The sequence below is a fragment of the Balaenoptera borealis genome (genome assembly GCF_965194805.1).
Source record: "Balaenoptera borealis genome assembly, chromosome: 17".
NCBI classification, from domain to species: domain Eukaryota; kingdom Metazoa; phylum Chordata; class Mammalia; order Artiodactyla; family Balaenopteridae; genus Balaenoptera; species Balaenoptera borealis.
Window position 1 is genome coordinate 26,104,888 of NC_138876.1, and position 25,507 is coordinate 26,130,394.

The following is a 25,507-nucleotide window of genomic DNA, read 5'->3' on the forward strand; positions in this document are numbered from 1 at the left end:
TTATAAACAAAGAAACTTTTATATTAAAGCCTTGAAGATATAATAAATATAGTGCTACACAATGCCATTTTAATATTAATTTCCTTGGTTCTACCATGCCATACTTGAGCAAACAAGATTAAGAACTGTTAGATGATGGATTATTCAATTTTATTACTTAACTGGATATATTAGATAAATTACAAATTAACAAAGTAGATGAATTGATTGATAACACTTAAGAAGATACCACTGTCACTTACAAAATCACTACAATTTGTGTTTAAAGAAACTATACTTAAAATATACCAACATTTTGAAAGGTGTTTTAAAACTGTAACCTAAAAGAATAATTTGTCCAACAAGTATGTGTGTTTCTGTGGATATGTGTGAACATACAATCTAGAAAAGTGAATTAAAACTTAATGAGGGGAAGGATACATACTCAAAAAAATGTCTAGTTATTGAATGGTCATTGTTTATTAATTTTCACTAGAAATTAAACATTTTCTTGTTTTGAAATAATGTATTAGTTTTTGATATTTCCAGTTTCCACTGTAAAAATTGACCACAGTGCTGATTTTTAATTCAATTCCATACAAATGTATTGAACTTCAGTTGTGTTAAACTACACTAGGTGAGAGATTTAAGGCTGTTTCTCAAATTTGGCACTATTGATATTTTGGGTCAGATAATTATGGGACTTGTGGGACTGCCTTGTGCATTGTAAGATGTTTAGCAGTATTCTTGGCCTCTACCCACTAGATTCCAGCAGCTCTCTCCACCCAGTTTGACAGCCAAAAATGTCTCCAGATACTGCCAAATGTCCCCTAGAGAGAAATCAACCCCCATCAAGAACTACTGATTTAAGGTAATAAATCACTCATTTAATTTGCACTCAACAAAATTTGGCAAGTATCAATGAGGATTAACAAAATAGGAAACCTGCTCTAAGAAGTCAAAGCTGAAAAAAAGTAAAACCACAAAATCTTATGGGGCTTCTTTCCAACCACAAGCTCCCTGAAACTAACCTCACCACACACACACACACACACACACACACACACACACACACACACACACAATTAAGAATCACTGTCACAGTGAGACATTAAATATAATATGAAAGTGTCATGTATTTTGAGATGGAAAAAAATGGATATCCACTACTTTAGTGTTACATTGATTAATCCTAATGTACTATATGTGACATAAAAACAACATGATTTTTGAATTTTGTTTCTAAGTATACAGTGGAAAAGCTCCACAGGTCAGGTAAGATTTAATTTGGGCTTTAAAGTGCTTTCTGAGTATAAGGAAAATCTTGACTAAGACTCCTGATGCGTGAGAGTATGTAAAGTAGTATAAGATGATCAAGAAGTATAGTGAGGGCTTCTCTGGTGGCTCAGTGGTTGAGAACCTGCCTGCCAATGCAGGGGACACGGGTTCGAGCCTTGGTCTGGGAAGATCCCACATGCCGCGGAGCAACTAAGCCCATGAGCCACAACTACTGAGCCTGCGCATCTGAAGCCTGTGCTCTGCAACAAGAGAGGCCGCAATAGTGAGAGGCCTGCACACCGCAATGAAGAGTGGCCCCCGCTTGCCGCAACTAGAGAAAGTCCTCGCACAGAAACGAAGACCCAACACAGCCAAAAATTTTAAAAAATTAAAAAAAAGTACAGTGAGTTCAGAACATGATATGAGATGGAATAGCAGAGGGGATGAGGTTGAAAATACCTGAATCTGAAGGCCCTAAATATCAAGTTACAGAGTTGGAACTTCATTTAGTAGCAAAAGGTAACCAAAGGTTTTTTTTTTATGTGAAGTGTGACATGATCAGATTTGTGTTCTGTTTTTGATTTGGTTTTTTGTTTGCTTGTTTTGGGTTTTTTTTTTTTTTTTTTTGGTTAATACAACAGCATTAGGAGTTCAGAAGTGAAGTGTAATAGTAATGAGGGGACTCTACAAGCAGTAAAGAGATTATTCCATTGTACAGAGAAGAACTAAAATGAGTAATAGTGGTATGGAAAAATGGAGAGCAGTAGTTTATTTAGGAGGCAATTCAGATTTAGAAACAATAGAATTTTGTGATAAATTAAAAAGAAAAATTTAGGTTCAGTATCTAAAGAATTGATAGATGGTGATGCAAGTTTTTAGAACTGAAAACAGCACTGACACAGAAAATTGCAGAATCATATCATTATGCTTTATAGCAATTAGTATATACACATATTTTTAGTCTCTTTAGTATAGCCTGTATGATAGAAACTGTTAGTTGCTTACTAGCATTCTTTCCTTCTCTCTTCCTTACAGAACCTAAACTATTCATGTCTACAACTCTCCACCTTGCAGCTTTGTATTGGAGGGAAGCTGAAAACCCAGTCTCTGTCATATGAGGCCTAAGAGAAATCCCATTTATCTTGTTGGGAATCATTTAAGAAATGGTAACATCCCATCCTGGCCAATGAAATATGAGGGGAAATTTGATGGGAGGGTCCCTTGACCTTATCAAATTCCCCTGGAAGACATAGACTTACTTCTTTGGGTGTGATAAGGCCTTGTTTTGCTAAAGCCACCTTACTACCAGGATGAGAATGAAGCCAACACGGAGGATGGATGAGGAGAGATTTGGAAGAAAAAGAAAACAAAACCCCTAGGCTTTTGATTGCGGTTCTGTGCATAGGTACATCCTGTAATAAAATTCCATCTGAATTATTATAGTATGCTTGGTAGGCACCTTTATAGAATTTATATTCATTAAATGACAGAATAAACCAAATTTATCTCTGGCTTAAAGTGAAGGTAAAAGAAAAATAAACATAAGCTAGATTGCAAAAATTTCTAACTCATGATGCCGTCCCATAAGGACATGACTTATTTTATAAAAATAGTTCCCTAATCACTCTCTTCTCAATGAAAACATGTCTTGATGATTTGCATGGGCAACAGGGACTCATAACACTCCTGCTGACTAGAGCCATAGTTCACTGACAGTGAACATAACTGTCAGTAGACAACTGTTCCTTCTGTTTTATTTGGTAGAGGGAACATTTCTATAAAGTATGATAGCTTTGGGAAATCTCTTCATTCCCTAAGTTTTTAGATTGAGCTTATATTTATGATTCCTCTAATACCCAAATTCTTGCCTTTTTAAAAAAATATTTTGATTTAAAAGATTAGGGACTTTTTTAAGATTGCATATCTTGTATAATAAAATATAAGAATGCAGATAACAGGTGTCTTAATTTTTCTTCAGAGATTCATAAAATCTTTCCTAAACTCTTTATAATATGATTCATAATAGGATATAATGCTATTATGGTACAGAAATGAATGATACAATCTTGTTATAGAAATGTGAATATTTGCTAAATGTTATGATTTAATAGCTTTCCTTGGATATATTTAGAAAAATAGACATGTGGCACATAAACCATAATGAAACATATGTTGAAGACATTAACCAAAGATTATAGACCAAATCTGGTTTGCTAGGCAAACAGAACATTAACTCTTTGCTTATATAGACTGTAGATTTACTTTGATCTTCTCTAAGAGGAATTTCTAATACAAGAAGCACAATTAAGCTGCCTCTGAATATTCTTTAGAATTCCAAATCATTTTGATTTATCTATAAAAGCACATCTCACATCTACAGTTATGTCTTAGAATTGCTGGATCCACTACTCTATGTGACTAGTTTAACAAATTATAAAAAATTGAATGAATCAAGTCTTTAAAATTTTTTAATTAGACATAGCTTTAAGGAAGGCTTTTGTTCTAAGAACAAGCATGGACTTGGATCCACACATTTCCATTAGTATAATTTCATCAATAAATAAGTATATAAAATATACTTAAAGGGACACCCTGGCTACTACTATGTTTCAGTTTTTATATTTGGCTTCCTTAATTGTAAAGACCTAGTCACTTTTTTGAATGTGTAATTAGTAATGACTGCTGTAATATCCCTTAAAAGAGATTATTTTTAAGCAGGACGGATTTGAATGGGTTTATAAAAGTTAAAATATATATTTTATGCTCCTATTAATTTAGTAATAGTTTAATGAAATAACAGCAAAATTTTATGTAACTTTTTTCTTTGAGTATGTGTATTAAAATAAAAATATTACCTGCTTAAATACTGTAACCAAGCAGGGCCCTCTGGGACCTTCCTGAGACAGGCCCTTCCCCCATATCCTCTATTTTAGTTCCTCTTTGAAGTACCTGGATAACAGTATTTGATGCAATTTTCCTGAGTTGTTTTATAGATGTGAAAACCCCTCACCAAATGGAAGATGTTAACGACTTGATGACCTCAGGCCTCCTGGAGCCAAAGGACTGATAATGTTAACCCCTGTGACACCGCCCTGTTACTTCACCATCAGCCAATCAGAGAATTGTGCAGGAGCTGATCACATACCCTGCAACCCCCCTCCCTACCTGGCTTTTATATATGCTTTGCCAAAACCCTTGGGGAGCTCAGGGTTTTTTTTTAGAGCATGAGCCACCCATCTCCTTGCATGGCCCTGCAATAAATCTTTCTCTGCTCCACACTCCAATGTTTCAGTTTGTTTGGCCTCACTATGCGTCGGGCACACGAACTTGCAGTAACAATATCATCAGAGAACATTAATTTGTTGTGAAAATCTTTCCTTTAGAGCTAGTATCTCTACCACCAATTAACATTCCATAGTGTTATGGCCAGTAATCCACCATCTTATTAAAATTTGGTCTGAAATAACTTTTCTTTTTTTCTATGGCAATTCAGAACGTCAAATATATGATTTTTAAGTTTTAATGTAGAATGATTTACAAAAGTCTGTCTCAAGGCAATAATGCAGCTGGAGTGAGAAATATAGTCTATGTTTTTCTGTTTTTAAATACGTCATGCCACATACAATTACATGTTTAATTTCTTTCTTTCTGTTCATTGTCTCCAGTGTTATGTGTTCTGAAAAATCAGGAACAATTCAATAAGCAATATTATTAAACCACTCAATCTACTATATCACAAAATGCTATTTGATATGCCTTAAAATTCTTATTAAACATTTCAATTAAAGTAAAAATGAACAACGGTGGTGATCTGAAATACATTCTTACTCTTGCGTGCACAAAATTGAATGGTTGGTGAAAAAGTGTTTGCTTTTTAATATAACTAGTTTATTTGTAACTAAGGCATACTACAAAACAATTTTTAAAGTCTTACGGTACCTGAAGATGATGTATACATGCTATATAATAATGAACTAAAATTAGTGAGCAACAATGTATAATTAATAACGTTCTTGACATCACCAGGAAATCTAAACACGCAAAATACTGTCAAAGCTTTCTAATGGTTGTTTAAATATTTCACTACTTTATTATTAAGGCTGATTATTGAAATCCTCACCATTTGGGAGAGCTGGGCTGGGAGAACAGGTGGCCCAGCGCTGTAGCTTCTGGTTTGAGAAAGCTTGGTTTTTTTACCTCAGTACATTGTACAAAAAAAAAAAAAATGTCATTTTCTCTATGTGTTAAAAAGAGAAACTTGCTGGGATACCTGGATCTAATGGCAATGGAACAGCGTCAAAATCTTACTATTAATCCCTCTTCAAGTTAGGGGGATTTCTTTACTTCTCCAAGTGTCTATTCTTCTGTTATATATTAATAGTAATATTTCATAGTACCTGAAGAATTTGTATGATAAAAATGCTAGTTCATTGATGTGAAATTCTTTCAAAGGGTATAATGTTCCACACAGTATTACATATTTTGTAAGACTCTCAGATCAGATGTGAATGATTTTGCTAATATGTTTGAATATATTCTATCAATAGGATACATTCAAGATATAGCATAATTTTTATGACACTCATTTTTGAATCATGGTCTAGAGTCATCAAAAAGTTATAGCTGAAGTCTAGTTTTATGTCAAAAACAAGTTGTAAAATTGTTCCAAATACAAACTGCTTTTTTCTGTCTATTTTATACCTAAATGCTTATGCTCATCTCCTACTACACTGTAAAAACCTAAGATACTAGAATTCTTAATAGACAAGAAGGTGGGGATCAAAATGGTTATTTGAATATGTCAATTTTCTTCAAAAGACAGTAAAATATATTATTTGTTAGAATCTACTTCTTTACTCAAGCACTAAAAGTATAATCATTACCCTTATTTTATTATTGAAATCATATGTATTTCTAATCCTATTCTGAAATTTTTGTTCCACTAAGATATTTGCTAGTACAGTGTGACTAATTGAGATGACTCTGAGAAGATGTGATATTTACACACTTACAATCTTTTTCAAGAATAAAATATCTTGGAATGCAGTCTAATTCATGCCGTGAACTGGAAAACCATTTACACTCATGTAATGTGTTATTAGTGAAAATGATATGAAAGAGCCATAAACTCTTTTGATCCTCTTTGTACTTCAATTACTTCTTGAGAATGTTTAGATTTTTTGAAAAATATTAAAAATTATAATAACTAACGTTTAATATGTGCGATGCCTCTTTCTAAGCATTTTTACACGGATTATCCCTTTTCCCTCAAAATCGTGCCATGAGATGGGTGATAATTATTGTGTTCAAATGGGACCCAATAATCAATACCCCTCTATTTAAATGTGGTTCTAAACTAATTGAGACAGAAAACAAGAGAGAGATCATACAGGAAATGTAATATGACCTTTTTTAGTAATAAAGATAAAAGTAAGTGTGGCTAATGTATGAGAATAAGCTTGCTTATTCCCAACCCTCCACCTGAGGGAAAGTTTAAATTTACAGAGAAGGACAAGAGAATTAATATGCTAATTTAGGATATTTGGTAGATTAACAACACCTAACTGAGGATTTTTAAAAAATGTTTGTCTTCCACTACTCAGGTAATGCCCTAGGCAGTAGTTGTGTGTAGATCCAATGGCCAGAATTGTAGATGGAAATACCTTTTCCTAGAAAGGGTGAAATGCAGAAAAAAGTTTTCCCTCCACAATAACAACACAAGCTAACAATAATTCAGCTGTAACATGTATGGACCTAGAGATTATCATACTAAGTGAAGTAAGCCAGACAGAAAAAGACAAATATCATATGATGTCACTTATATGTGGAATCTAAAAAAAAGATACAAATGAACGTATACACAGAACAGAAATAGATCCACAGACATAGAAAACAAACTTATGGTTACCAAAGGGGAAGGGGTGGGAAGGGAAAAATTAGGAGTTTGGGATTAACATACACACACTACTATATATAAAACAGATAATCAACAAGGTCCTATTGTATAGCACAGGGAAATACAATCAATATTTTGGAACAAACTATAAGGGAAAAGAATCTGAATACATATATATATATATATATATATATATATATATATATATATATATATATATATATAACTGAATCACAGTTATACATGTGAAACTGAATTCAGGTTGCTGTATACCTAAAACTAATACAAAACTGTAAATCAACTATACTTCAATTAAAAAATAATAATAATTCAGCTCTGTGATGGTCCAGAATCTACTTATTTAATTTTGTCTAACCTATTGTAGATGAGAGAATTGGAATTTATATCATTAACTTCATCCTGAACAAACAAATAACAAATTGCTGAGCCAGGATTCAAACCTAGGTTTTCTTATTTTAAATTTGTACTTTTCCAGGTGACAACAGTAATTTAGTGAGTTGGTCACTACAAAGCTCCTTAAATAGGTTAACTTATTACTTCAAAATAATTTGTGCTTTCAGAGAATCAGTATAAATTTTTGGTAATTTATTCTGTTATTTCTCAAATTTTCCATTATATTGATAATTATCAGAGATACCAGAACTGTTTACCAGCTGTTCATATTATAGTTTTGGCTCAAATTTGAGAATCTGAACTGGAAATTCAAAACAAATGTAGATAATCCTTCCAATATGATTCCTGCAAGGAAGAAATTTATGGCTCATTTACCATCTAGCATTCAAAGAATTCAAAGTCAAATCATATGTCATGAATCTTCTTTTCAAAATACAAGATAAAGAAAACAATGGTGATCTGCATCTTTGCCTCAACAATACTGAGATACCCTTCATGAATAAATTTGTTATAGACTTGAATATCTAAATAAAACAATGAACTAAAAGTCTTCGGTAGATATCATGATAAAATTCTTGAAGTCAAGAAATTATAACATGAAGATCTTATATTTGCTTGATATTTTAAATTTATGTGTTTCAGATTCAAGCTCTGAACACAAATTATTGTCCTAGAGTTTTGTGTGACAATTCCATCAGTGAACTATACAGGCAATTGCACAAAGACTCTTTATAACTTCTTTATGTAATGTTCCTTTTTGTTTTTCTGTTACTAGTTGATAACACTTTATTTATATAGTATACCAAGCCTGGTGGTTTAGGCTTGTGTGTATCTTAAATCTGAAGACTTATGAAACTCCTAAGGAAAGATGATATGGATGGGCTGGTGTTAGATTTTGGTTAGGTCATACATTTACAAAGACCTGTTTCATTAACCTTCCATCAAAATTCAAGTATAGCAAAAAGAAAAATATTAAATAAAACAGTATACTTTATATTAGTCATAGATTATATTCAAAACCTTTAAAGGCAAAATTATTTTATGTTCTCTGATAATAATATGTATCTTACTACTTAGCCATTATAGGTCAGGAATTCATTGAATTATAGAACATTTTTCTCTTCTTAGGGAGAATAAGAACAGAGAAAAATTTTTGTGTAAATTATTTAAAATGTGCCATTTCCTTCTGTTATAAATAGCCCCAGACCAGTGTTCATGGCTTGGGAATGGAGTCCTGGAGTTTGTAAAAATGTAAACCTGTGTTTGCTAATGAGCATAAAAGCCAGTTATTAAAACATTAGAGCCATTCATGGGATATCGAAGCAGGACTACACCTAGTTTGGTCAGCTATAAACTGTTCTATGTAAGAATGCCTCAGCTTATGAATTAGATATGCAAAAATCCACAAAGAGCAAAAAATCAAAGCTCTGCCACAGCCATCATATGTTCCCAACTTTGCACCACCAAACCACTGTTCTGTTACACATGCTTATTTATACCTGGACAGCGCCGGAGGAGATTTGATGAAGTTGAAATTGATCCTCCAGTTCTCCAACTCAAACCAAAGGATTTAGGCTGGTGCCATAGTCTGGATCACTTGCAGAAACTCTTGTTCTCGTCATCAGAAGGGATGAGGCATATATGCTTATATGTTCCATTTATTACTCAGTACACCAAACTCTGCTAGAAAAAAAAAAAAATAGAGACACTAAGAGGCAGGGTCATCATTGTACACAGCTTCAGCTTTATAAACTTAGAATTAAATTTAGGAGTCTACTCATTTACTAAGGGTAAAATAAGGGCTTTCTCAGGGATACCAGAGTGGTCCACAGAGAAGGGCCTGTGTGTGTGTATATATGTGTGTGTGTGTGTGTGTGTGTGTACTCACTTTGTGTTTGCAGCTCCTAGGAGGTTATACTCACACACAAACACACACTTGGCCTTTAGTAATTTGTTAATCTTTGTAGCTGAATTCTTCTTTCCTGCTTTATGGGGGCCCCATTGCCCTCCTGTTGCTACAGGTAAGCCAGTGTTCACATGTGTCCCCTCTCTGAGGTGCCTGTCTTTCCTTAAGATTTCATAGTACCTGGTTGCCCTGTAACCCTAGCTCTCTGTTGGGTTATATAAACATTATGATAATGTAAATTATCCATCTTTTTTCCTATTAGGGTGGGAGAGATACTCTTTCTAGCTTTCTACATAGGGGGAAAATAGGAAGGTCTAGAGTCACACCTTTTAAACCAAATTTCCTCGAAGTTTTCTTGAAAGCCAGAGACTACATATATTTGGTTTATCACTGTGTTCCAACATAGTGAATTAACAAAACAATGTACAGTTCAGACAAAAATTGTATGTATTAGTTTAATAATAAAGAACATATTATTATACTATTATACTAAATACTCTAATTCCATTATAAATTGTTTTCTTGATAGTATCCTTAATGATCTACATCTCTTTCTTGCCTTACACATTTTTTTTTTACCACAACTGAACTATTTGCATGTTCCCAAACACAGCATCTTTTTCAAGCCATTTGCCTGTTCGAGTTAATAGTTGCTGCAAAACAAATGATCACAAAACACAGTGGTTTAAAACAACAATAATTTAATATTTGTTACACTTATTTTGTGCAAATTTGATGGGTCCTTTGCTCCATGTTGTGTCAGCTGAGTCATTCATATGGCTGCGTGTGAATGCGGGAGAGAGTTGGATTCTCAATTTTCTTCCACATGGTGTCTCACCCTCCAGGAATTTTCCATGCAGCCTTTCTATACAAGAGGATAGTCTGGACTTCCATAATAGTGTGGGTAGGTACCAGATTTCACATTCCAACTCATGTGAAAATGCATGTCTTAGTCAGCTTGGAGTACCATAACAAAATGCCACAGACTGGGTGGCTTAAACAACAGAAATTTGTTTCTTACAGCTCTGGAGGCTGGAAGTCCAAGATCAAGGTTCCAGCCAATTCAGTTTCTGCTGAGGGCTCTCCTCGGGGTTTGCAGATGGCAAACTCTCTCTATGTCCTCACGTGGCCTTTCTTTGGTGATTGCATTCAGAGAGAGAAAGCGTGAGCTCTCTAGTGTCTCTTCTTATAAGTACACTAATCCTATCAGATGAGTGACCCATCCTATGACCTCATTTAACCTTTAATTACTTCTGTTAATGGCCCTATCTCTAAATACAGTCACATTGTGGTTTAGGGCTTCAACATATGAATTTGGGTGGGGACACAAAACACTCAGTTTAAAACAGTACATATGAACCTCTGCTTATATCACATTGCTAAGATCTCATTGGCTATAGTTGGAAGCCAAGTAGCTAAGTTCAGATCAGTGTGGGCAGGACTGTACAAGGAAAGATAAAGGAGGGCATGGTTGGTTCCTTATGGGTCACTAATGTGACATCCCAGAATAGTGACGTTGAAAATACCACCTTGCTTTCTTTGCCCGGTTTATTATTGTTTTTCAGGAAGATTTATCTTGTCACCTCCATGAGAAAGCTTTCTTTAATCAATGCTGTTAAAGACCCCTCTTCTTTGCCTCTGTTTTCCAGACTAGCACAAAGCCTGGCACATAGTAGTCTCTAGAATGAATAAAGAACTCCAAAAACAACATTTTTATTCATAAGAGGAATAAATACTGAGATTGAAAGCAATATTTCATGCTTTTGTGTTTTTTCTATTCACACCTTGCCATTATTCCTGTGTATATAAGGGTGACAGTAAATTGCAATACTCCTTGTAAAGATAGGATTCTACTCATTTGGGGAAGAGATCTCAGAACCAGTTTATTCTACCCATTTAAAAAGTTATTCTTAAAAACACCTAAAGGTATCCTTTGACTAGACAATGAATAAAGACAATAAATGGGGGACTTCCCTGGTGGTGCAGTGATTAAGAATGTGTCTGCCAATGCAGGGGACACGGGTTTGAGCCCTGGTCTGGGAAGATCCCACATACTGCGGAGCAACTAAGCCCGTGCGCCACAACTACTGAGCCTGCGCGTTAGAGCTCGTGCGCCACAACTACTGAGCCCGCATGCCACAACTACTGAAGCCCGCACACCTAGAGCCCATGCTCCGCAACAAGAGAAGCCACTGCAATGAGAAGCCCATGTACCTCAATGAAGAGTAGCCCCCGCTCGCCGCAACTAGAGAAAGCCCATATGCAGCAATGAAGACCCAGTGCAGCCAAAAATAAATAAATAAAATAAATATATTTATTAAAAAAAAGACAATAAATGAATGTGTTAAGACATATACAAATAATATGTATGTAATACCATAGTATGAACCTGATGCTAAGCCCTGTCTCTTAATGAAGATGCAGTGATACTTTCTGTATAGCAGTAAAAAATTACTTTATTCTTTTTTTTAAAGAATATTTTATTATTTTTATTTTTAAGCTTCTTATTCTCATATATCTTAGACACTGTCTTAGTCTCCTATATTTTATTTTAATCTGGTATTTTCTGCTGTTGCATTTGATAACCTAATTATGCTGGGGTTTTTCCTTTTATTTCCTATCAGTCTTAAGATGCAGAAATTTTCTGATTTACTTGCTTAGAACTCAGCAACAGTAGAGATTTTTTCTCATCTTAACAGTTGCTACTTATATCTGTATATTAGTCAGAATTTGACATGACATGATTTTCTGTGTGTTACTTTGAAAGACAAACGTGTTCTTCAGATACCCTCTGCCTGTGCATGCCCTTGGCAAGTGGTATTACTGCAGATGGGACATTTGAGGAAGGTAGTGGGGTTCATAAACAAGCCAAACTTTAAATGACTAAAAAAAATCATCTGACAGATGGATTATTGCATGTAGAAGAACATGACTCAAAAGACTGCTCATCTTTGGTTGCTTTCTGAATCTCAAAATTTAAAGTATACTCCCCTCTTCATATTACTCTCACCCTTCATTCTCTTTTATCTTGTGCCTGCCCCATCACCCTCAATAAAATCTGCTATTTGCTGCCCAAAAGTTACATGATTTAAAGTTCACATCATGTGGATTATAACATACTGCGATAGAGAAAATATTTGCAAACCAAGCAACTGACAAAGGATTAATCTCCAAAATATACAATTAGTTCATGCAGCTCAATATCAAAAAAAACCAACCCAATCCAAAAATGGGCAGAAGACCTAAATAGACATTTCTCCAAAGAAGATATACAGATTGCCAACAAACACATGAAAAGATGCTCAACATGACATTATTAGAGAAATGCAAATCAAAACTACAATGAGGTATCACCTCACACCGGTCAGAATGGCCATCATCAAAAAATCTACAAACAATAAATGCTGGAGAGGGTGTGGAGACAAGGGAACTCTCTTGCAATGTTGGTGGGAATGTAAATTGATACAGCCACTATGGAGAACAGTATGGAGGTTCCTTAAAAAACTAAAAACAGAACTACCATACGACCCAGCAATCCCATTACTGGGCGTATACCCTGAGAAAACCATAACTCAAAAATAGTCATGTATCACAATGTTCATTGCAGCACTATTTACAATAGCCAGAATATGGAAGCAACCTAAGTGTCCATCGACAGATGAATGGATAAAGAAGAGGTGACCCATATATAAAATGAAATATTACTCAGCCATAAAAAGAAATGGAGTTATTTGTAGTCAGGTGGATGGACCTGGAGACTGTCATACAGAGTGAAGTAAGTCAGAAAGAGAAAAACAAATACCGTATGCTAACACATATATATATAATCTTAAAAAAAAAAAAAAAAAAAAGGTTCTGAAGAACCTAGGGGCAGGACAGGAATAAAGACGCAGATGTAGAGAATGGACTTGAGGACACAGGGAGGGGAAGGGTAAGCTGGGATGAATTGAGAGAGTAGCATGGACATATATACACTACCAAATGTAAAATAGATAGCTAGTGGGAAGCAGCTGCATAGCACAGGGAGATCAGCTAGGTGCTTTGTGACCACCTAGAGGGGTGGGATAGGGAGGGTGGGAGGGAGAGGCAAGAGGGAGGGGATATGGGATATATGTATACGTATAGCTGATTCACTTTGTTATAAAGCAGAAACTAACACAACATTGTAAAGCAATTATACTCCAATAAAGATGTTAAAAAAAAAAAAAAGTTCTATGAAGCATTCTAAATCACATAGAAGATTTTTTTTTTAATTTTAACTGTACTGTATGGACAGAGATAGGAATTCCTAGAATAATTAAATCACCCTCCATCTGCAAGTAAGTGCTTACATCACTGTAATCCAGATGTCAGCTTCTCGTTTTCTAAACTCACTTCCCCGTAATGTATTTGAGAAAAGGAGGCTGACCCACATAATATCCAAAATTACTCCCAAACTGCAGCTTCATTGCAACTCTTTAGCTCAGTGGTAGATAAATTTCACCTTGGTGGTGGTCATAAACCGAACCTTCAGGATGTACTTTCCCTGTAGAAAAAAGGATGCTCATCAGCATGGTCATCAGAACTAGAGGGCTGAACACAAAACCATTCATTTGTCCTCTTACTGCCTTATTACTTTATACTCCAAGTCACTACAGTTATGAGCATCAGACTTGTTGAGAGTTCAGAGAATCAGAGATCACATTACAGAAAATGCAGCAAATTAAAATTGCATATTAGACATCTCCACCCTTCCAATACCATGGTCATACCATCTCTGGGAGTGAATTTTGCCAATGTTCTCCACCTACTGGTTCTTGCCCCCTTTCATGTTACCCACCTCTCTCTCTCATATCTACAACTCCCCTACACACACACACACACACACACCCACACACACACACACACAGTTCTGCGCTCTTCCATTCCTCATCTAAGTGTCAATTCCTCATGAAAGCGAACTCCTTTGTTTCACATTTGTCTTTTAGTCAGTGGTCTCAGGACGTCATCTTCCACCTCCATGTATCCTACCAACATATTGTCCTAAATAATGGTAATGACTCTCCTAAAGTAGAGCTCTATTTTTCATCTGTTAAAATAATGCATTTTCAACCTCCTGTTTCACTAACAATGTCCCAATTGTCATTATTCAGTATGTTATGACTGTCCGTTCATATGAAAGTTTACAAGTGTAAGTAAGAAGCTGAGCTATATGAAAGAGAAGTATATGAACTCTGGGCATACCTAGATTAGTGATAATTTAGGTATAATTATGATATTTGCTGATGATCTGCTACATCTTTGTCATTTCTGTCACAGTTTACATCTTTATATTGCATATCCACTAACAAATTATTTTAGGTATAGTTCTTTTTAAGAACTTTATAACTTATTTAAAATAAATTTTATATTGGAGTTAAAATTGATGTACATACCATTATTATAGTATTAGAGTATTCTGAATTTGACTATATACTTACTTTTACCAGTGACTTTTATTCTCTCATATGTTTTAATGTTGCTAATTAGAATCCTACATTTCAACTGTAAGAACTCCCACTAAGGATTTCGTGTAAGGCAGGTCTAGAACTCCCTCAGCCTTTTTGTCTTGGAAAGTCTTTCTGTCTCTTCCATTTCTTAAGGACAGCTTTGCTGGGTAAGTACTTTTGTTTGGCAGGATTTTTTCTTTCAGCACTTTGAATATATTATCTCACTCTCTCCTGGTTAGTTTTCCTCTAAAACGGGAGAGACTTGACCTGGGATAGATCATACATTTTGATAGGAAAATGGACCATTTAGAACAGTTTAACATATGAGGAAGAACAAAAATATGTGTCAAAGACCCTGAGGTATAGAATTGAAACAGGTTAACCATAGCCTGGAAACGGGGCAATCTGTTCATATGGGAGGGAAAGTGGCAACTTTCAGCGGTATAGATGCACATAAGTCTGAAGGGAATTGCATCTGGGGAGAGACAGAAAACTGAAGTTCATCTAGTCTCATAACTGTTTTCTTTGTGATTCAGGAGCCACAGACTTCTGGTGAATAGTTCTATCTTCCTCTCTCTGAGCGTAACATTTATTAGAACTTGGTATGATTCTCCTTTCTTCAACTTGTACTGGCCTTTGTCTTCATAGTTGCTTTATAGTAAACGCATGAACAAGTCTCCCTCTATATAAATTAAGATCTTGAAGTTATCTGTAGTATCTTAACCATTAACCTGCTTTGATATTAGCTCTACAATCCCTACCTTTTAACCCAAAGTTGTTAGAAGAAGATAGTTTTCTCATCATTTCCCCACTATTTCCCATCTCACTACCCAGTCAATTGTTCAATATAAAATAAGTACACATAAAGGCCATCTTTGGATTTTGCCTTATTTTGCATTTTCTCTAGATTTCATGCTGCCATGTACTCTTCTTTCTACCACTGCTGCTTCTGTGACTTCTTTTTCTCCACCACTTCTTTCTCCCTTTTTCTTCTTTCTACCTCCTCCTTCTCTTCTTCAGCTCCTGCCTCTTCCTCCATCTAAGCCTCTGCTTCTGCCTCATCTTCATGTCAATATTCATCTTAGGCATCTATAATACCAAATTATCCACAATTTTGATCTAACAAATGATAGTCTTTTTTCCTGAAAGTTATCTTCTTTAGTTTTTTGATAGCACTTCAGTAAACTCTGCATATCTAGCTGTTTAATTTAGGTGTTTTTCTAGAACTGTACACTTCACTTTTTCAATGATCATTATAAGTAACACCTTATAATTTCAATATGCATTGTCTGCAACATACAGTCATTATTTAATATATTTTTCTATAAGTGATGTTGCCTCATTAACACAATTTTAAGCAACAAATTTAATAGTTGACAATTTATGAGTATGTTTTTTGTTACCTTTTAATTTGCTTTAAACCACATATTTCATACTATATTAGTATTTTTTAAATTTTTGTTTATTTAAATAGCTTACATGTTAATTTACCATCTGTGGGAAGCAGACTATAGCCCTCCAAGAATGTCTGCATTCTAATTTCTGGAAACTGTGAATGTACTATGTCGCCTAGGAAGAGGGAATTAAGTTTGCAGATGAATTAAGATTGCTGACCTTAACATAAGCAGATTACCCTGAATTTTCTTGGTGGGCCATATTTAATCACAAGCTTCCTTTAAGTGTGGAAGAGGAAGGAGGTAGAGTCAGAACCAGAGGTATAGCATTGTGAGAAAGACTCAACTGCCATTTTTGGCTTTGAAGGTAGAAGGGAGACATTTGCGAAGGAATGTGGACAGGTTGTAGACGCTGGAAAAGACAAAAAAAAGGTATTTTCCCCTAGAGTCTCCAGAAAGGACCATAGCCATGCCAATACCTTAATTTTAGCCCAGTGAGATACAGTTTGGATTTTGCCCTCCAGAACTGTTAGATAATAAATTTGTGTCCCTTTAATTCACTGTTTGTGATAATTTGTTAGAGCAGCAATAGAAAACTTACATAGCATCTAATATGTGCCAGGCATTGAAGAAGTTATGGAAGTTAACAAGTCTTTACCTCCATGCACCTTCTTGAGCAGTGAGGGAGCTAGAGGAAGCTGTGTTAGCTGGAACGACCACAGGTGGTATCTTTGAAAATAGGATACTTGAAACCGAGTCCTTGCAGAAGAGATGGTAGTTACCATCTCTCTTTCACTTAGAAACTACTCTGATTTGCATTTGCATAACCACAGCTTATCTGTATGGAGGGACGCTAACAGTACCTAGGAATGAGACAGATGATACAGGACTAATTAAAATAGCTCCTGATATTTCCTGTTCTATAGGCATTGACTCAGGAAAGATTGTGAATTCTAGTTTTAAAGAATAAAGTTGCCTTTCTGAGGATATTAAAAATACGAAATCTTAATATAGAATCAGCAGAAAAGAACCTGTCTCCACGTATGATACTATGGAATGTAGCTATGAAGCCTGGAAATGATGTAGCCATTTTTAAACACTGAGATCAAAGTCACCCCACAGAAGTAACCCCCAGAGAATCACAGAGAACTAGAGCCAATGCCACTGGAACAAAATAACCTGAAGTCAGCATACCATTTGGACTTCCAATATATGGGCTAATAGATTTTCTTATTTTACAGGCCAGTTGGAACAAAGTTTATATTATTTGAAGGTAGAAACAGAGTAAATGATACAGACTACAAGGAGAAAAATGAGACAACTTTGTGAAGAAATAAAGGAAGAATAATAGCATTAGAGGAAACAGTATGCAAGTGCCCTAAATTCAAAAAGTCTTGGCATGTTCGAAGAAAAGACAATCTCCCAGTGTCAGTAGAGCTGTAAAGAGACACGGTATTACATGAGGTTGAAGACCAAGGCAGAACCACATCATGCAAGCAGGGTCTTATGATTCATGGTAAAGAGTTTGGATTTTATCAGCCACAGCACACATTTAATCGTGAAGCTATATAGTGTGTTTTTGTTGTTTTTTGTTTTAATAGTTTATCCTATTGTTCGGTGAAGAATCTATTGGAAAAACATAAAACAACTTGGAAGAAGGAAGATAAACTTGTAGGAATAATAGATAATGGTGACTTGGGCTATAATTAATGTCAGTGGAAATCAACAGTGATGGTCAGAATTAAAATATATGCTGGGGATAAAAAGAATAGAACTTAATAAAGAAATAGAGGTGGGGAAAGAAGGAATGGAAATAATCTATTTATGTGCTGAGTCAGGAGGGTTGGTGGTGCCATTTTCAACTGAGGGAATCAGGAACATTGTTTGGATATATTACTTTTGAGATTTTCATCACAGTTTCAAGTAGAAATATATATCAAATAGATAGTTGAATGAAAAATTATGCAACTAAAATGGGAGATAATGGCTCAAGATACATTTGAGAAATACCAGTTTTTAACACTATTTCAAGCAATGGCATTTGTAGTAATCTCATAGGAAAAGATTATGGACAAAACAAAAAGAACTGTTCCAGGATAAATCCTTGGAAAACTTCCATATACAGAATTAAGAAAAGAAGAAAGATCTAATAATGGAAGCAAAGAGCGAAAAGGCATTTTGAGAGAATAAATATCAGAAGGGTATGGTTCCAGATGAAGAAGGCCTTCTATTGAATGGAGTAGCCACCAATATTAAAAGCTGCAGAAAATCTCAATACATATGTAAATTCTAAATAAATATATATATTTAGCACTGTGGAAGTTGTTGGGTACCTGGAATAAAGAATTTTAGTGATAAGAAGTGGGGAAAAAAAGTCCAGTTTGTTGTTTTTGAAACAATGGCTGTATGTGAAGAAGTAGAGACAGCTAATACAGAAAGTTTATTTGAAGATTTGTCTGGAGTGGGAGCCAACTTAATGAGTGAGTAATAGATATGTGGGATAAAAATTTTCTGTTTTGTTTTCCAAGATGAGATTTAATAGAACATGATGACATATTTATAAGAATTTGGGCGTATAAAAGAAGAGATTGGCTCTGTGTGGGGATAGAGAGGATAACTGAGGGAAGGGGTCTTTGAGAGAATAAGAGTGGGTGAGATCTGGCTCAAGGAGAAAAATTCATAATTTATAAGAACATGAAAATATTCCACTGTAACAAGAGGGAAGGCAGAAATTAAGTAAAGAAAAAAGTAGGTTTTTTGCATGTGATGTTAGGAATATGCAGATAAGTCCATGTAATAGCTTTCATTTTCTTAAGGAAATCTGAGTAGAGGTTACTGGCAAAATATGCATAATTGGAAGTTTCAGGAAAAAGGAGAAGTTATAACATAGGCATATCAGATCATAGGGAAGTCAGCTTATCAGGCAACCAACATAGATTAGATATTGTGGAGATAATGAATTTAAAATAAAATCACTGGGCCCTAGTTGTGAGATTTACTTCAGCAAGGTCAGCTCCTAAGGTGAATTCATGGACAATGTATAGAAAATTTAATCCAGGATTGACGTTTCACCCTGTGAATAAAATTAGAAAGAGGAGATGAGAGAAAGAGAAGAGAGAAAGAAGAGATATTTGAGGATATCTGCAAGGGCATGTTTATAATTATGAGCCTTGAAATCTAAATTTGATAAAGAAGAAGATAAAAACAAAGTTGTGGATAGTAAAAAGAGATGGAGCCAATGGAATTCCAATTGGGAATTCCCAATGAGGTTAACTATTTGTCATGAGGGTATTATAGAGAGTAGTGGGATGGTGATCAGATAATGGGAGCTTGAAAGGATTTCAGGCTGGTATAGCTTCTGGGAAAAAAGCAAGGTCTTAGGTGTTATCACAAAGTGAATGAAATATTTTTGTGGTTAAGGAGTTCATCTCTTTCCCTCTCTTTTCTCCATACTAGGAAAGCAAACACTCCTTTACATTGTATAATATTCCACCATGTAATACTATCATAATTTACTTCACAAATCCACTACTTTTTTTTCCTTCTAGCTTTTTTTCTATTATAAACAATATAACTCTTCTTAAAATATGACAATTTTGCTATTTTGTCTGAAGGATATATTTTAACAGTACATTTTGGTTTGCAAGAGTAAATGTCCTCCACAAAGTTGAACAAAAAAATACTCCCCAAAATATTATATTAGAGTGCAGCTTTACTGAGAGCAAGCTTGGTGAGGACCAAGCAGGAATATCACATGATTTTTAATTTTTTAATTAAAAAGTGATATATCACTTTGTCTTAATTTGCATATCTTTAGTCATGAATGATTTGGGGCATTTACTCTCATTTACATTTCTTTTCTAGAGTGAGTTGCTGATAATCTATGCCCATTTATTCTTTGGTTATAATTAGATTTCTTAATATTTTTTAAGTGTATGAGGATAATTTTCACTTGTAATATATAGTGTTGACGACACTGAAATGGTGCTAGAAATTTATCCCATGGTTTAGGATTTAGAAGAGCATCCATTTCTGCACACTATCACCTCTAGTGTATAATTTCAATCTTTATGTTTTCCTATCTGATTGCAAAATATATTGTATCATCATTGTTTAAGGTTTGTCTCTTTGGCATTTAAAGTTCTCAGAGAATTCACGCTCTCCTCCATCTGAATAATTACCAAATAAAAACACCATTTTATGTAAAATGACCTTCTGCTAACCACATTTTCTTGGCACAGAAACCAGACAAAACTAGGTCATGTAGAGCTCTTTCCTGAGATTTTTTTCCTCCAGGTCAATGACTGAAGCTCAGAAACCATAGTCATTTCAAATATATAGACATGTCTGAATCACACAGAAAATCAGAGACGAGAGAAGAAAATATGCTGAGAACTTTCAAATCTCTTGTTCCAGGTCTTATTGAAGTCCAGCAGAACTGATGCCCTTTCCTTAGTAGAACATATCCTTCAAGAAAAAACATCAACTTCTAAGAAATTCCTTGATTTACTAAAGCTATCTCTGCATTCAACAAAAATAATCCTAACTAACATAGAAATAGAAATATCCTTTTAACATATACACCTTAAATTGAGTTTGCCTGGGCACCTTGACTGACAGACTGGTAGATCAAATGGAATAGGGGATTTTCAATGATTGAAAAGGTCTTTTATGAGGTAACAAACATGAAATGTTAAGTCCTCCTATGAACAGTCCTACCTTTCCTAAATTGTATAAGCTATATCTATGATATTTGAGTCTACCTATGTTTTTCTAGAATCTAATTATACTTTACATTCCATAAAACTGGAGTCATGAAATTTATTTATCCTTTCATTTCATAAATTACAACTGACGCCCTCTTTTTATTTTACTAGAATTTTCTTAAGCAGTATACCTGTTTCTTTTGTTATTTAATGAAACTTCAAACTTGTCCTTCAGTTTTGCCCTTCTACATTTAGGTTCAGTCTAATGATACCTCTTTTCAAAAATAAACCCTTCTATACCTTTTACTACCTTCTTTGACCATCTTTGATTTTCACAGCTTCATATATCTCAACAAGTATACTCATTAGTCTATTACTATCAATATTTTTACTTTTTAAAAAATTTATTTATTTGTTTATTTATTTTTGACTGGGTTGGGTCTTCGTTGCTGCACGAGGGCTTTCTCTAGTTGCGGCGAGTGGGGGCTACTCTTCGTTGCGGTGCGTGCGCTTCTCATTGCGGTGGCTTCTCTTGTTGCGGAACACAGACTCCAGGCGTACGCGCTTCAGTAGTTGTGGCTCGCGGGCTCTAGAGTGCAGGCTCAGTAGTTGTGGCGCACAGACTTAGTTGCTCCACGACATGTGGGATCTTCCCAGACCAGGGCTCTAACCCGTGTCCCCTACATTGGCAGGCAGATTCTTAACCACTGCGCCACCAGGGAAGTCCCTGCTTTGGTATTTAAAACTGGTTAGCCTAGAAACAAATATGAGTTCACATCCTCAGAGATAATATGGGCACCTAAATATAAAATGTACAGGAATGATAGAATACTATACAAACATAGGTATATTTACATAATGGGCTTTATGACAAGTGAAAACCTGTTGTTTTATGTGTGCATACTACAAAGCAAAATATAAGACAGGAAAAATAAAAATAACTTAATTATAGCATCTTAGAACTTCATAACTGTTAGGACCATTAGGGATGATACACTCAGTATCAACAAAAAATTGAGATCTTATTATCAGACAACTAGGGACCTAGTGCTATAACCATGATCCGCAACTTAAGTAAATTTACATCAGTGCCACAGTCAATCAGCCCTTTAAGATAAAAACCTCCTCTCCGGAAAGTTTCAACTGAGCATGGTTAATAAGAAAAGTGTAGCACTGCCCATGCAGCTGTTCTCTTTGCAATCCTCAGATTCATAGAAGGACAAGTTACAGCAATGAGCTACAATTTGGCCACAGCTGGATATAAATCCTTTTTGTTTTTGGTTTGAATTTGTATTAAGTATGATGCTGGCTGAGTTATAGGAGTCCTACAGCTGCTCGATGGATAAAATTTTACAGATCACTGTTCAGATTGAATAGAGATTTTAAAGATTACTTACTCCAAGCCAGTAACTAGTGATAAATCCACATTAAACAGATGGTAGGATGATGAATTAGACATAATCCAGAGCTTTGCTTTAATCTTAGAAAATTTGCATGTTCTAGCATGAGGCTTATGATTTCCCAGCAGGTAAACTTTTATAGAGTGACAGCTACAAACAACATATTAAATCTACGAATATGTCTAAATGCTTATGTAACTGTCATCATTAGTTGTTGGAAAACTGTCCACCCTCAAATCTTAATAAATTTTTGCCATCCTAAAATTTTAATTTGTAAACAGTTCAGCTGCCACCTGGCAAACACACTTAGAACTACTTTTTAAATTTTATCTTTTTTTTTCCTAGAAACCCCATAGCTACTTCATGGGGCTACTGACACAAAATATCTGCCAGCTGCTTCTCTAAATACAGACCAGAAGAAGCTGCTTGAGAAATGGAAGGGTAAAAGTAATATAGACACGAATCTGAGGAGAGATGAAAAGGAAGCTTTAATCCCAACCTTGCTTTTCCTCTTTCAGCAGTAGAGAAACTGGCTTGTTTCTTGGGAGTTTATAATAAATCATATGCTACAATGCTAAACTTGTATTGAAACATTCCACTTGCCTCTATGATAACTTAAAATTCTGAAATCAAGTGACACCTTCATTGTCATTAAATGTGCGTATGAATGTGCAAAGTGCACTGAACCTTTTCTGCTGAGAAGCTTTTTCTGTTCATCATCAGAAAAATATTATTGTATTTCAAGCTGCTTTCATGAAGCTGGTAATTGGAGGCAACACTGTGTCAACTGAATTCAGATAAGAAATTACTATTACTGATTTTCCTCCCAACAATTATGTTGAGATGTAAGGAAGCTATTGAAGAAGACAGAGAAATATTAAGAAATATCTTAAAATAAATTATTTCCTTGACCAAACTCTAGTCAGTTTCCTCTGAGCCCTTTTTCAACTAAGCCCTGTCATTGGCATGTCATTGGCAAGAGCCGGAGAATTTTGCTAAGTTGGTTTAGGCAGAATCCTCCACACTTAACATCTATTCACCTTCACTATCTGACTAAATTCCTCATCCCCCACCATCTATCAGGTGGTATCTGATCACCCCAGCCTGCCTTCAGCAAGAATTCTGTTAGTTGGTTTGGCCAAAATCTCCCTTACCCTATGTTTCCTCTTAGTAATTTTCCATCCACTAACCCTCCCAACCTGCTTCTTGGCTATAAATTCCCACTTTTCTTTGATGTATTCAGAGTTGAGCCCAATCTCTCTCTCCTACACAAAACCCCATTGCAGAAGTCCCTATACCTATGGCCATAGTCCTGAATAAAGCCTGCCTTACCGTCCTTCAACAATGATATAAATGTGTTTCTTTAACAATGTAAAACCATTATTTACTATGATAGATATAGTAGATACTTCTTATATTTTGGCTCATTTCATCCTGTCATAATATATAAATAGAGGCAAATAATCTGAATGTAACAAAGTGAAACTGCATACTACAACATGGTAAGTGCACATGTGGAGAAATTCATCTGGCATTTGTCATTTGTATTATCTTCAAATATGAAGGAAATTGTGTGGAATGAGAATGTGACACAAAACATGTTCTAAATTTCCACCACTGCAGAAGATGAAAAAAAGACTTTTGGACTTTTTGGACTTTTCTCATTAAATTAACCAGGGTTAAGTACTTAACAGACATCATGTCACCAGGCTTTCTCTTTGTTCCTACATGGCTGCATACTCCTTTAAACACCATGACTGAGCTTAACCAATATTTCTCTCTTCCTCTCTCCTCTGTCTTCTTTTTCTTCTCTCTTCTCTTCCCTCCTTCTTCTTCTTCTCCTCCTCTTACCTCTTTCTCTTCCCTTTGCCCTCCTTCTCCTTCCTCTTCCTTTTCCTCTTCCTCTCCTTCTCCTCCTCTTACCTCTTTCTCTTCCCTTTGCCCTCCTTCTCCTTCCTCTCCTTCTCCTCCTTTTCCTTCTCCTTCTCCTTCTTCTTTCTCTTTCCCCACCCCCCTTTGTCTTTCTCTCTCTTCTGCTTAAATTACTTGGAACAAATTCCCAACATTCTGTGAGAAGGAATTGTATGTTGCCAGGAATAAACACTGGTACAAGAGTGGAAGTAACTGCTTGTGACTTTTAATCAATTTGAATATTTCTAAATGAGTTCTAAGGTTAGCTATCTCAGTGTTATTCACATTGGGAAACAAACCATAAAAAGAGAAAAGTACAAAGTTTCCTCAAAGTTTAGAAACACTGCTTCATAATTAAAAGGTACTTTCTAAGAATTCTTCACACTTTCAACTTTATTAATATTGTTAGGTAATGGACTATCTCTGTGTTCTCATTCATAATTGAATATTTAAAAGCTCTACTTGTTTTCGTATTTTTAAAAACAGCTAAAGTTAAATCAAAAAGAAAATCTCTGTATATTATTATATATACAAATATCCTCTAGTAAAATCCAAAAAAGGTAATGTGAATTATTAAAATTATTTATTGTGTTATCAGATATTGGATTATCAGATGTGATTTCTCATCTCACCACAACCCTCAATTGTCACTCTTTTACATATGAAGACATTGAGTCCTAGCATGCTTAGTCTACTTGCTGGGTAGTTCACAGCTTGAGAGTACCTGGGTGAGATTAAATCAATGTGTGTATAAAACTAAAGTCTCATATCTTTCTCCCTTATCATTCTAGCTTCTCATTATCTGTGTACATTAAAAATCTTCTCTTAAGCAATTCATCCTGGAGCCAGGTTATCTGGCTTCAACAATCTGCTCTGCCATTTGCTTGTTGTGTAACCTCAAGCAAATTACTTTACTTCTCTGCAGTCCCAGTTTCACCATCTCAGAAATGAGGATGATAATAATAGTAATTGCCTCAAACAGTTTCTTTGAGACTCAAATGAGTTTATTCAGTGAAGACTGAGTTAATATATCTAAAGAATATAGAACAGAGGATGAAGCACTGTAAGTGCTATCTAGGTGTTGCTATTATTCTAATCTTTCTCTTTGGGCCTTGATTTCCTTACACAGCTTGGTTAATGAAGGTAATAATAACA

The 25,507-nt window shown here is 35.0% G+C and overlaps 1 long non-coding RNA gene across 1 annotated transcript in view; it reads right to left on the minus strand.

Annotated features, from left to right (window-relative positions):
- Window positions 1–6,291: 6,291 nt before the first annotated feature.
- The window catches only part of LOC309615195, a 443,960-nt gene continuing 424,744 nt past the window's right edge, over window positions 6,292–25,507 (minus strand). The window contains exon 2 of the long non-coding RNA XR_014236617.1: window positions 6,292–11,442. This is a non-coding gene — a long non-coding RNA (uncharacterized lncRNA). The remainder of the gene's footprint in view (window positions 11,443–25,507) is intronic.